General features: G+C 43.5%; 1 long non-coding RNA gene across 1 annotated transcript in view; it reads left to right on the top strand.

Annotated features, from left to right (window-relative positions):
• The first annotated feature begins 4,013 nt into the window (after positions 1-4,013).
• The window catches only part of LOC109496099, a 175,961-nt gene continuing 169,384 nt past the window's right edge, over positions 4,014-10,590 (top strand). The window contains exons 1-5 of the long non-coding RNA XR_002151936.3: positions 4,014-4,258; positions 5,147-5,197; positions 5,674-5,916; positions 9,495-9,628; positions 9,722-9,869. This is a non-coding gene — a long non-coding RNA (uncharacterized LOC109496099). The remainder of the gene's footprint in view (positions 4,259-5,146; positions 5,198-5,673; positions 5,917-9,494; positions 9,629-9,721; positions 9,870-10,590) is intronic.

Genomic DNA, 10,590 nt, shown 5'->3' with positions numbered 1-10,590 from the left:
AGAGCAACTGAGTCTGACAAACTGGAAGACACGTAACCATTTCAAGGCTTCCTCAGGGGCCAGGGACTCTGTGTTAGAACTGAGGGGTCAAGATTGAATTTAGCCAGAAAGAAAGCCAAAAAGCCAGTGAATTACATGAATTTTCAAGTATCTTTCAATCTGCTAGGCAAAGTTTTCAGAATCTTAATTGTATGCCCTACCTACATCACCATGTATCTGGCTGCAGTTGGTATATAAGAGAGAAAGATATTTGGGGCCCCTTGGGGTCTCAGTCAGTTGAGCGTCCGACTTCTGCTCAGGTCATGATCTCTTGGTTCGTGAGTTCAAGCCCCGCGTCCAGTTCTGTGCTGACAGCTCAGAGCCTGGAGCCTGATTGGGATTCTGTGTCTCTCTCTCTCTGCTCCTCCCCCACTCACACTCTGTCTCTCTCTCAAAAACAAATAAACATTAAAATAAAAATTAAAAAAAAGAGAAAGATGTTTGGTTTGGGGAGATTAAAAAGCAGAAAAGGATTGTTTTTTATGATGGGTACATCAGGAACTATTGCAATATAGTCAAACCTATTTAGTTACTTTTAAAAAGGCTTGTGATTCTTTTTTTTTAATTTATTTTTTTAATGTTTATTCATTTTTGAGAGAGAGAGAGAGAGACAGAGCGTGAGCAGGGGAGGAGCAGAGAGAGAGGGAGACACAGAATCTGAAGCAGGCTCCAGGTTCTGAGCTGCCAGCACCGAGCCTGACGCAGGGCTCAAACCCACAGACTGTGAGATCATGATCCTAGCCGAAGTCGGATGCTTAACTGAGTGAGCCATCCAGGCCCCCCCCCCTCCAAAAAAAGGCTTGTAATTCTTTTATACTGAAATTGAAACAAACCATATTAGAATGAGTCTGCCTAAAATGTATTGGTTAGGTTGAAGTAACTGTAGGTAATTTAAGCAAAGAAGCCTGCACAGTGAGGTGGAGATTGACTTCTATGAAGGGCAGTGTTAATGATACATGCCCACCTGACCCTCATGTTACAGAGGAGAAAACCATTTTATAAGCTCTCACATGTCACAGGCAAAGAAGAGTAAGCCCAGTTTCCCATTTACAAAGTTTTCTCCCTCTTTCACTTCTTTCTTTTTCCCTCCTTTCCTTTCATAAATATTTATTAAGTATCTACACTAGCAGCCTCATTTCTCTTTAGGCAGAGACTCATCTCCCTGTTACCATTTCTTGTGCCCATACTACCTGCGAGCTACTCAGTGCCAAGCACTTTCCATACCTATCGTTTACCGGCCCCCCTGCCAACAGCCCCAGGGCTCTGACCGCTTTATTTTACTACTTCTCAAAGTATGTGTGTGTTACAGCTGAAACACACCAGAGCCTTTAAGGATCATCTGCCATTCGAAGCATCTTACTTAGAAAATGTGGCCAAGTGGAGACTGTGCGGGCCTGGCAAGCAGTGGCCGGGGCCCGACAGGCCGGGTGGTTCTGGGAAAACCCTTTACTCAGCTTCATTTTTCGCCATCTGTGTCTCAGTTTTTCTATTTGTAAACCGGACATAATTAAAACTGCCCACTGGGCCTTTCACAGGCATGTTGGGAGGGTTAGCAAGTGGCTGCAAAGTTTCCTCAGCTCTTTGAAAGAGAGGTGTTACAAGAAATTCAAGGCAGGAGGCTTTTATGCAAGGCGTTGTCTGCATTTACATGTAAACCTCCCTTTTTTTGAGATTAAATATGGCATTCTTTGGCCCTAATGAAGAGCATGGTTAATCAGTAGGATCTCAATCAAAAATACAATTTATATGGATTCCAGGAATGCCTGGAATCTCACCACCAGCATGGAACTGACGGAACAGGCTGATGGGACACTGGGTGCTCTGGGTGGGTGTTCAACAAACTTGGGTTCCAATCCACTGCTGTCACTAAGCAGCTGTGTCAACCCTGGTGGGAGACTTCCCTCCCTCAGCTTCTTCACTGGTGAAAATAATACCCATTCTGATCACCTCCAAGGGGAATAAAACTAAGGAATACATGAAAGTATTTAGAATGATATGAAGCATCATTTGCATGTAATATATGCTATTGGTGATTTTTGAAAATGGAATGAAGTAGTCCTAAACTTTCTTCTTTGGCTAATTGCAGTTGCATTAAACCAATGCAGTACAGATTGTTTAAGAGTAAAGACTTCATTCTCCCTGTTGTTCTTTATCCTGTATTTTGTCATTAAATTTTGGCTATCTTCCTTGTTGAGTATTAAAGCAGCTACCAGCCAGGTATTTCTCCAAATGCTTTGTTCCTAAAAAGTACCCTCAGATGTAAGATGCATTTCATTCTTACCGAAAACATACATGACTTGTGACCCAAGAGTGTTTTCTCAAAGCTTCTCTCATGAAGCTTGTCCAGGAATCTGTAGATCAAATATACAGTGTGCTAGTTGCACAAATGATTTTTTTAGGGTCCTTTGCACCATCGTAACGTTCTCACATCTATGACCGTATTTCCCAAGTGGTATCAGAATTCAATTATGCTTTACTTGATTTTTCCCCTTTCAAATGCAAATGATTATTTATCAAAATCGTGAGCATGCAAATGACAAAAGAAAAATAGATTTCATTGAGATCTGTTGCTTTGGAGAGTATTTCATTTAAATTGGATTAGTAAGATGGAACTTCCATTTTCTCTCTGTGAGTTGCAGACCCACCCTTGGGAAGTAGACTTGAAGCAAGGTCGCTTGGGAAGGTTGACAGCCCAAAGTATGTGGCATCATCTTGGTGATGGCTATTGTAGGTGCATGAGTGTAAGTTATTGTAAAGAAGAAAGGCCTTGGGCAAAGACATAAAGGGTGGGAGAAATTACAGTGTGTCCCCTTAATTAGGTCAAATTGAGTTAAAATGAACTTCTCTATCCTAGAAGGGGAGAAAAGACAAAAAATGTGGTTTTTGTTTTTATTTGTATTTATTTTATTTATTTTTTGTGTGTGGTTTTTGTTTTTAAAAGGAGAGTAAGATGGGGTGCCTGGTTGGCTCAGTCAGTTAAGTGACTGACTCTTGATCTTGGCTCAGGTCATGATCTCACGGGTTCGTGGGTTCGAGGCCCATGACGGGTTCTGCGTTGACAGTGTGAAGCCTGCTTGGAATGCTCTCTCCCCTTTCTCTGCCACTCCATTGCTCAAGCTCTCTCTCTCTCTCAAAATAAATAAACTTGAAAAAAATAAAATAAAATAAAATAAAATAAAATAAAATAAAATAAAATAAAATAAACAGACTAAGATAAAGGGGAGAGAGAAAGGCAGAGGATTATATGCCATTCCTCTGCTTTCTTTCCATATGCCATGAGCCTCTATTATTCCAGTTTGTTCAAGTGTCGGGGTTAATCTAAGGCATGCGGCTTAGTTCCATGTCATGTCTTGGAGGGGGTTAGAATACCCACATTTCCTTCTTTTTTTTTTTTTTTAATATGTTTTTTAAATTTATTTTTTAGACAGAGAGAGAAGAGAGAGAGCATGCGCAAGCCGGGAAGGGGCAGAGAGAGGGAGACACAGAATCTGAAGCAGGCTCCAGGCTTTGAGCTGTCAGCACAGAGCCTGACACGGGGCTCGAACCCACCAACCGTGAGATCATGACCTGAGCTGAAGTGGGAGGCTCAACCAACTGAGCCACTCGGGTGCCCCCCTCTTTTTTTTTGGTAATTTTAAAAATGTTTGTTTGTTTGTTTGTTTGTTTTGAGATGGCGGGAGAGAGAACGCGTGTGTGTGTGTGTGAAGAGCAGAGAGAGAGGGAGAGAGAATCCCACACTGGATTAGGGCTCGAATTCACAAACCGTGAAATCATGACCTGAGCTGAAATCAAGAGTCAGAGGCTTAACCGTCTGAGCCCCCAGGTGCCTCCCCACGTTTCCGCCCCGAAAGCATTCGGAACCTGGGACGCGCCCATGGCCCAGAGGCTGCCAAAAAGTAGCCGGAAGCTGTGCATCCAGGAGAGGATGCAGCATAGTGGTACAGGCCACTGGAGGCGAAGGCAGCGCGTGTGCGGATGGCATCTGGGGGCTCGGAATGGAGAGCACCGTGCGAGAGGCAGGGCTTAGACCGAAAGTGGGGCGGTGGGAGTAAGTGGCCCAGGACGGAGGAGCGTGAAGCTGGCCAGAGATGGGCCCTCACTTAGGTGCCTGCAATTAAGGCGAGAGACTGAACTGCCGGAAGCTCCGGCTCTACACTTCCGGAAACAGCGAAGGAATCGGGTGGACTTTAGGAACGTTGGAAGTAACAAGTGAGATGGGGTGTGTAAAAAGCACTTTGTCCTAGAAGTCCTGTTAGGATTGGATGTGAGGTTGGCGCAACCGCGGAAGCAGGAAGGGCAGCCTGCAGGGAGGGGTCTTCTGAAGTTTGCAGTCACGGCACCCCTCCCCCGTCCTGGGGCGTCTGGCTCATCGGTGCGCAGCGGGCAGTGGGTATCTGGGCTGCCAGGCTCTTCCCAGCACCCCTTGGCGGGTGCTGACCTCATCTGGAGTCCCCTTTTAGGAAGGGGAGAACTGTGAGCACCTAACTCATACGAAAAACCTGCTTAGGGATAGAGCTTTCTGGATCCAGTCTCAGAACCTCAGCCTCAGGAAGTGACCCTGCAGAGCACAGCACTCTTGAACTGACTTGAGGAGAAAGAGGCAGACCTTAAAACATCTTCACAAAGGAAGAAAATATTATCAGCCCAGACACAGACACCGTAAAGACATAGTTTAGCGCCTACGGTTGGTTGGATTTCATAAAATGAAGAAAATCAACCCAGAGGCCTGTTTGTGGAGTTGAGGCATGATCGTATTTTAGTTTTCTTAACTAAATAAATCCATCGGTTGACAAAGAGGAGAGGGTAGTGGGTTAGACAGAGAAGCTATGATTGAAGACTTGAAGGCAGGGTCAGCTAGAGAGGCATTGATCACAGTCTCATTAGTCCTGGAACAGAAACAAAAATGAATTTGAAATGCGGGGAGGGGGCGGGGGAGGGCAGAAAAGGGACCAAAGGGAAATATGGGCACATTTTCCAACAGCATGATACATAACATACGCATGAGCTCGGACGCTGAGATACAATTCATCGGTTAAATTCCTGACAGATACTGAACCCGGGCAAAATGTTTCTATCATCCCAGACCTCTTTCTCTTTGCCTTTCTAGTAAAGCATGCTGAAATAACATCAACCACATGAAAAAGGCGTTCTGCTCCTGGTAAGCGTTATTAATGTTGCAACACTGCAAAATAGCTTTCCAAGTCAAGTCAGGTATAGTGAGGATGATGGGAGAGACAGGCAATTGGAGAGCTTGGGACATCATTACTATTGGCAAGTCATTTCTCTGATTTGGATTTGAAGAAGCCTATATTAGCCACAAAAGAGATCTATAAAAGAGCCGATTGCATTATTTTATTAAATTGGGAGTGAAGCTGATCATAAAATTTAATATCAGGAGGAACCAGAACAATTGGCGCAAAATTAAAGTAACTGTTATGAAAAACTTAGTCTTCCAGGCTGCCATCCGCTGCCCCGCTGTCCTGTGTCTTGTCAAACCGCATCCCTCGTTATTTTTCTTTTGCTTAGAAAATGTAGTTCTGTGCCTCACACGAATCTTCCTTTTCCTGCCCACTACATTCTTTCTCTGCTCACACTGTTTCTTGTGCCTGCCTCCTTGGTTCTCATTTATTCTAGTCCCATGACATCTTTCAAGATCTGGTAGAAAGCTTTCCTGGATCTCCTTGAGGAATCAGTCCCGGGGTTCAGGGGAGCCCAATAATGAAGACCTCTCTTCCCCACCTGAGTTCTGAACCAGCTGAGAAGTATATGGAAACAGGACAAATGCCATCCTTACTCTGATAAGGCTGAAGAATGTGGCACGTGGATCTCATAATCTGGAAGTGGACTGACATGCCTACTGCAGGGATCTGCCCTCAGGTGAGGGAGGCAGAAGGTGTGCTCTGGGTGGGCAGGCTCACTCCCAAGAGAAGGAGGAAGGGACAGAGCTGTGTAGAACCACTTCCTGATGCCAAGCCGCTTCTCTTCCAGTTCCCCCTTTGGCCAACTCTAGCCTGGAATCATAGAGAGGGGAGGGATTGCAGGAAAAGTCATTCTCAGCTTAAACAAACTGATGATAGAAGAGTCTAGTGCAGTCAATACCTTGATAACTTGGCATTATGTGTAATATATTATTATGTACATTATATGTAATGTAAACCATTATGAATATACCTCAGACAGGTAGGAAAAAGAGAAGAAAAAGAAAAGCAAACTATATAGGGCTTCATACCAAATTAAGGAAGAAATAGTAGTAAGAACTACCATCCTCTTTTCTGCAACTGGTCGCACAGTCATTGCTGGCATTTAAAGCTTCTTAACTTCTGTAACCTTGCCATGTTCCCTTTGCTCCAATCTGGGGCCTCAACTCATCATGGTTCTTGTCTGATGGTGGGTGGGGGACCTAAACTGTCACTCTGGAAGGTTCTGTGCTGTTAGCTGTCTCACCTATAATGGGCCACTGCAGTTTTCTATTTCCTTTATCACAGAGCATTGGGAGTATTAAGAGGCCTCTGCTCCTGTTATGCAGTAGTGTGGTATAATAAGAAAAATATCTGGTCTTTGTTCCTGGTTCCTGGCACAGAGCTCCTAACCCCTTTGGGATTTCCTGAGGGATAAGGGTGATGGGATGTCATTTGTTCTCCTGAGGGCACTCTCGGTAGCCCTGTAGATAGCTTCAGGATAGGGGTTGGTCATCAGAGAAACAACCATGTGATTAGAGAGTTGGAACTTTCAGTCTCCTGCCACGACCTCTAGGGAGGGGTGAGGGGATAAAGATTGAGTTAATCATCAATGGCCAACAATTTAATCAGTCATGTCTATGTAATGCCACCTCCATTAAAAACCCTTAATTGATGGGATCTGGGGAACTTCTGAGTTGGTGTATGCATACATGTGCAGGCAGGGTAGCATATCCCAACCCCGTGGGGACAGAGGCTCCTGCATTCAGGATCCTTCTGGACATTGCCGTATGTACCTTTTCATCTGGCTGTTCATTTGTATCTTTTATAATCAACTGTAATTGTAAGTATAGAATTTACCTGAGTTCTATGAGTCATTCTTATAAATTACCGAAACTGAGGAGGGGGGTTATGGGAACCCCCCAACTTTGTAGCCAAGTTGGACAGAAGCGTGGGTAACCCAGGACCCAATACTCGCAATTGGCATCTGAAATGGGAGCAGTTTTGTGGGACTGAGCCCTTAAACCTGTGGAGTCTGACACTAACTCAGATAGTTAATGTCAGAATTAAATTGGATTTGGAGGACACCCAGTTGGTGTCAAAATTGGTTGGTGGGAGGGAGAAAACCTTTCAAGTAGCAAACCAATTTTTTTTTTTGATAGACTCAATCACCCCAACCAATAAAGGAACCTCCTTCTTTGACAGTTGGTTTACTGATGTGAAGAGCCCAAGTGGCCAGGTGGTCATCTCAGCTTCCAGTTTAATGAAACATGTGTGTGTGCACACACGTGTACCCATGCAGGCACACCCCTGGAAACCTTCTTCCTTAGGAACAAAGCATTTGAAACCAGCAGAGCCCAAAATTGTGAGGAAAGGAAGCAGAAATTTTACTAGTAGAGGACACGGGTAATAGTAATATGAGCCACTTCTATTTCCATCCCTTGATTCTCAGGATCCTGAATCCTCTCTATGGAAGAAACAGTACAATATATTAGTCATTAATCTGGCACTTACTGCATCCTAGAGGGTGTCACAAAAGAGTGGTTCCGCACTGATACCGTTAACTGTGTCTTCAAAGGCCTTTCTACTATTCTGTTAAGCCTCAGAAAGATGAGGGTTATGGTAAGCGCAGTGAGTTCCATGAATATAAGCCCATGACCCACTTTATTTGCTGAAAAATTAATTCTCTTGTCCAAAGCGATATTATGTAGAGTAGTATGATAGTAAATAAGGTACTCTGCAAGTTCATGGATGGTAGTTTTGGCATTTGTGTTGTGGGAAGTGAAGGCAAATCCATATTCAGAGGAAGTGTCAATTCCATGAGAACAAAGTACTGCCTCTAATGGAAAGGCATGGAAGACCACATGGAGGTCGTCCAGTGTAATCAGCCTGCTATTAGGTGGCTGGCAGTTTTACCAAGAAATGGCGCCATATCAGGGGCTCAGTGTTGACCCCCGCTGTTGACAGGTTACATATTCAGCAATGACTACAGCCAGATCAGCATACCATTGGGTCCAACACCAATCGTTGACCTACAAGGCTATGAGCAAATCAATGTTTTAAGCTGCTAACTTTTGAGGTAGTTTGTTGCACAGCAAAGGCTAACTTAAACAGAAATTGGTACCAGGAAGTGAGGTGCTGCCATCATAAAAAACCTAAAACATGTGGCACTAGTTTTGTTTCAAAGTAATTGGCAAAACCACTGCATGTGGTGAGTCGGAAGTTAGAAAATGTAACTAACTAATACGATTGTGGATCCAATTAAGAAAATTTTCAGGCGGAGTGTTGAAAACATATACAAAGAAAGGGATGAACTAAAGAAAACTATTCAGTTTGCAGGCAGAAAGTAGAGGAAGTATAGAGGGCCTTTCTAGACTTTCTAAATTAGAAAATAAAATAGTTTTCAGTCACAGTCTCTTCAGTCTACAAAAGACCCTTCTAAAATCTTTTGGTGTGGGGGGGGGGTTGGTTTTAAGCACCTGTACAGACCTCAGAAAGATTTGTGGTGGTTCCTAGCAGATTCTCTCAATAGGGCAAGATAACTTCTAAAGACTTCAAGGGCATTAATTTATAGCATCCTGATTTCCTGCCAAAAGAAGAAAGGAGAGCACATCAAAAACAATTGTGTGTGTGTGTGTGTGTGTGTGTGTGTGTGTGTGTGTGTTTCTGTGTCTAATTAAATGGAATCTACCCTGATACATAGGAAACCCACAAAGTTTTAAAGGGGTCTGTATAAGGTTGCATTTTAATGGGACCCAAACAGTTCAAAGTAAACAGATGACTCTGGGCCCTCAAATTTCTTTGAAAAGGGAGCAGGATGAGAAAAGCTATTTCTCTGTAAATAAGGGCTATTTCTTATTGTGTATGTACATGACTGGATTCCTGAGTTGCTATGCACCAATGATTCCTATTTACTTCCCATTTCTCCTTTTTTTAAAAATTTTTTAAAGCTTATTTATTTATTTTGAGAGAGACAGAGACAGTGCGAGTTGGGGAGGGGCAGAGATAGGGATGGAGGGAGAGAATCCCAAGCAGGCTCCACACTGTCAGCACAGAGCCTGAGGTGGGGCTCGAATTCATGAAACAATGAGATCATGACCTGAGCCAAAACCGAGAGTTGGATACTTAACTGACTGAGCCACCCAGGTACCCCTCTCTTTTTTTGAATGGAGATATTTATTACGATTTTCTTATTGCCATCTCACCATTGCACATTGGGTATGTGGGGAGAGGGAGCAAACAAATGTGTCTGTTTAATTCACAAATTTCCGGACTAAGAGGAGCCATATGCAAGAAGCTGTACCTAAGAGGCCTTGTCCACATCTGAACCATCCACATCTGGATGAAGTTCCCAAGATATTGGACTCTGCGTTTGTGATAAAACTATATGATAGTTTCCAGCAATCTCGGAAGTGAGTGAATAATTACAATAATACAAATAATACAAATAATTATAGCTAGTGGGTGATTGTGGAAGATTACATCTGGCCACAAATTCTTTGCAGCTTGTCCCATGAAGAGATGGAGTGGGTTTCTCTACCTCTTGAATTGTGGTTGGCTCATGACTCGATTCAACCAACCAACCAACCAACCAACCAACCAACCAACCAACCAGACAGACAAAAATGTGACAGAAGTGACAATGTGTAAACTGTGAGTCTAAGCCTCCAGAGACCTTGCAGTTTCTGAACTTGCTCTCTTGGAACATGTCTACTCTGAATAAGCCTGCCCTCTTTTTCCTGTGGAGAGAAAGGCCTGGCCACCCCAACCCTGCCAGCTGTCTCAGCTGAGGCCCCAGATATAGGAGTGGAATCATCAGATGCTATGTAAGGCAAAGGTGCCTGTGTCTCAGCTGAGCCCAACCCAAACCTGCAACCCACAGAATTGAGAGAAGATAAATGATTATTTCAAGCCACAGACTTTTGAGGTGTTTCTTTGCCTAACAAAATCCAGTTTTGTGGCTTCATATAGAAGTCTTTTGTCTTTTACTGAAATTGCAAAAACCTTGAGGGCAGTAACTGCATTTTGCAATATTTGTGATTTCTGTAACACTTAGCACAGGGCTGGGTACATATTGATAGTATGTGAATGCTTTTTATGTGCTGGAGGCTATTATTCTTATGTTCGGAAATACAGAGTTTAAAAAGTAAAAGAATATCAGAAGAAAAAGTTTAGGCTGGCTAAGCCTATCATAGGGTTTCCTTCCTCGTTCCTGCCTCCTTTTTCACCCCTGCCAAGGGGAACAGGTGTGGTCTTTAACCCCTGGTCTTCAGAATCAGAGGGGACCAGATTTTTTCCATCTATTTCATTGTTAGACTCTCAATGGGTAGTGAAGAAGTGTCCACTGCTTAAAGAGGTGACAATATAAATAGAT

The sequence above is a fragment of the Felis catus genome, chromosome F2 (assembly GCF_018350175.1).
Source record: "Felis catus isolate Fca126 chromosome F2, F.catus_Fca126_mat1.0, whole genome shotgun sequence".
NCBI classification, from domain to species: Eukaryota; Metazoa; Chordata; class Mammalia; order Carnivora; family Felidae; genus Felis; species Felis catus.
This window is presented reverse-complemented; position numbering and strand designations above follow the sequence as displayed.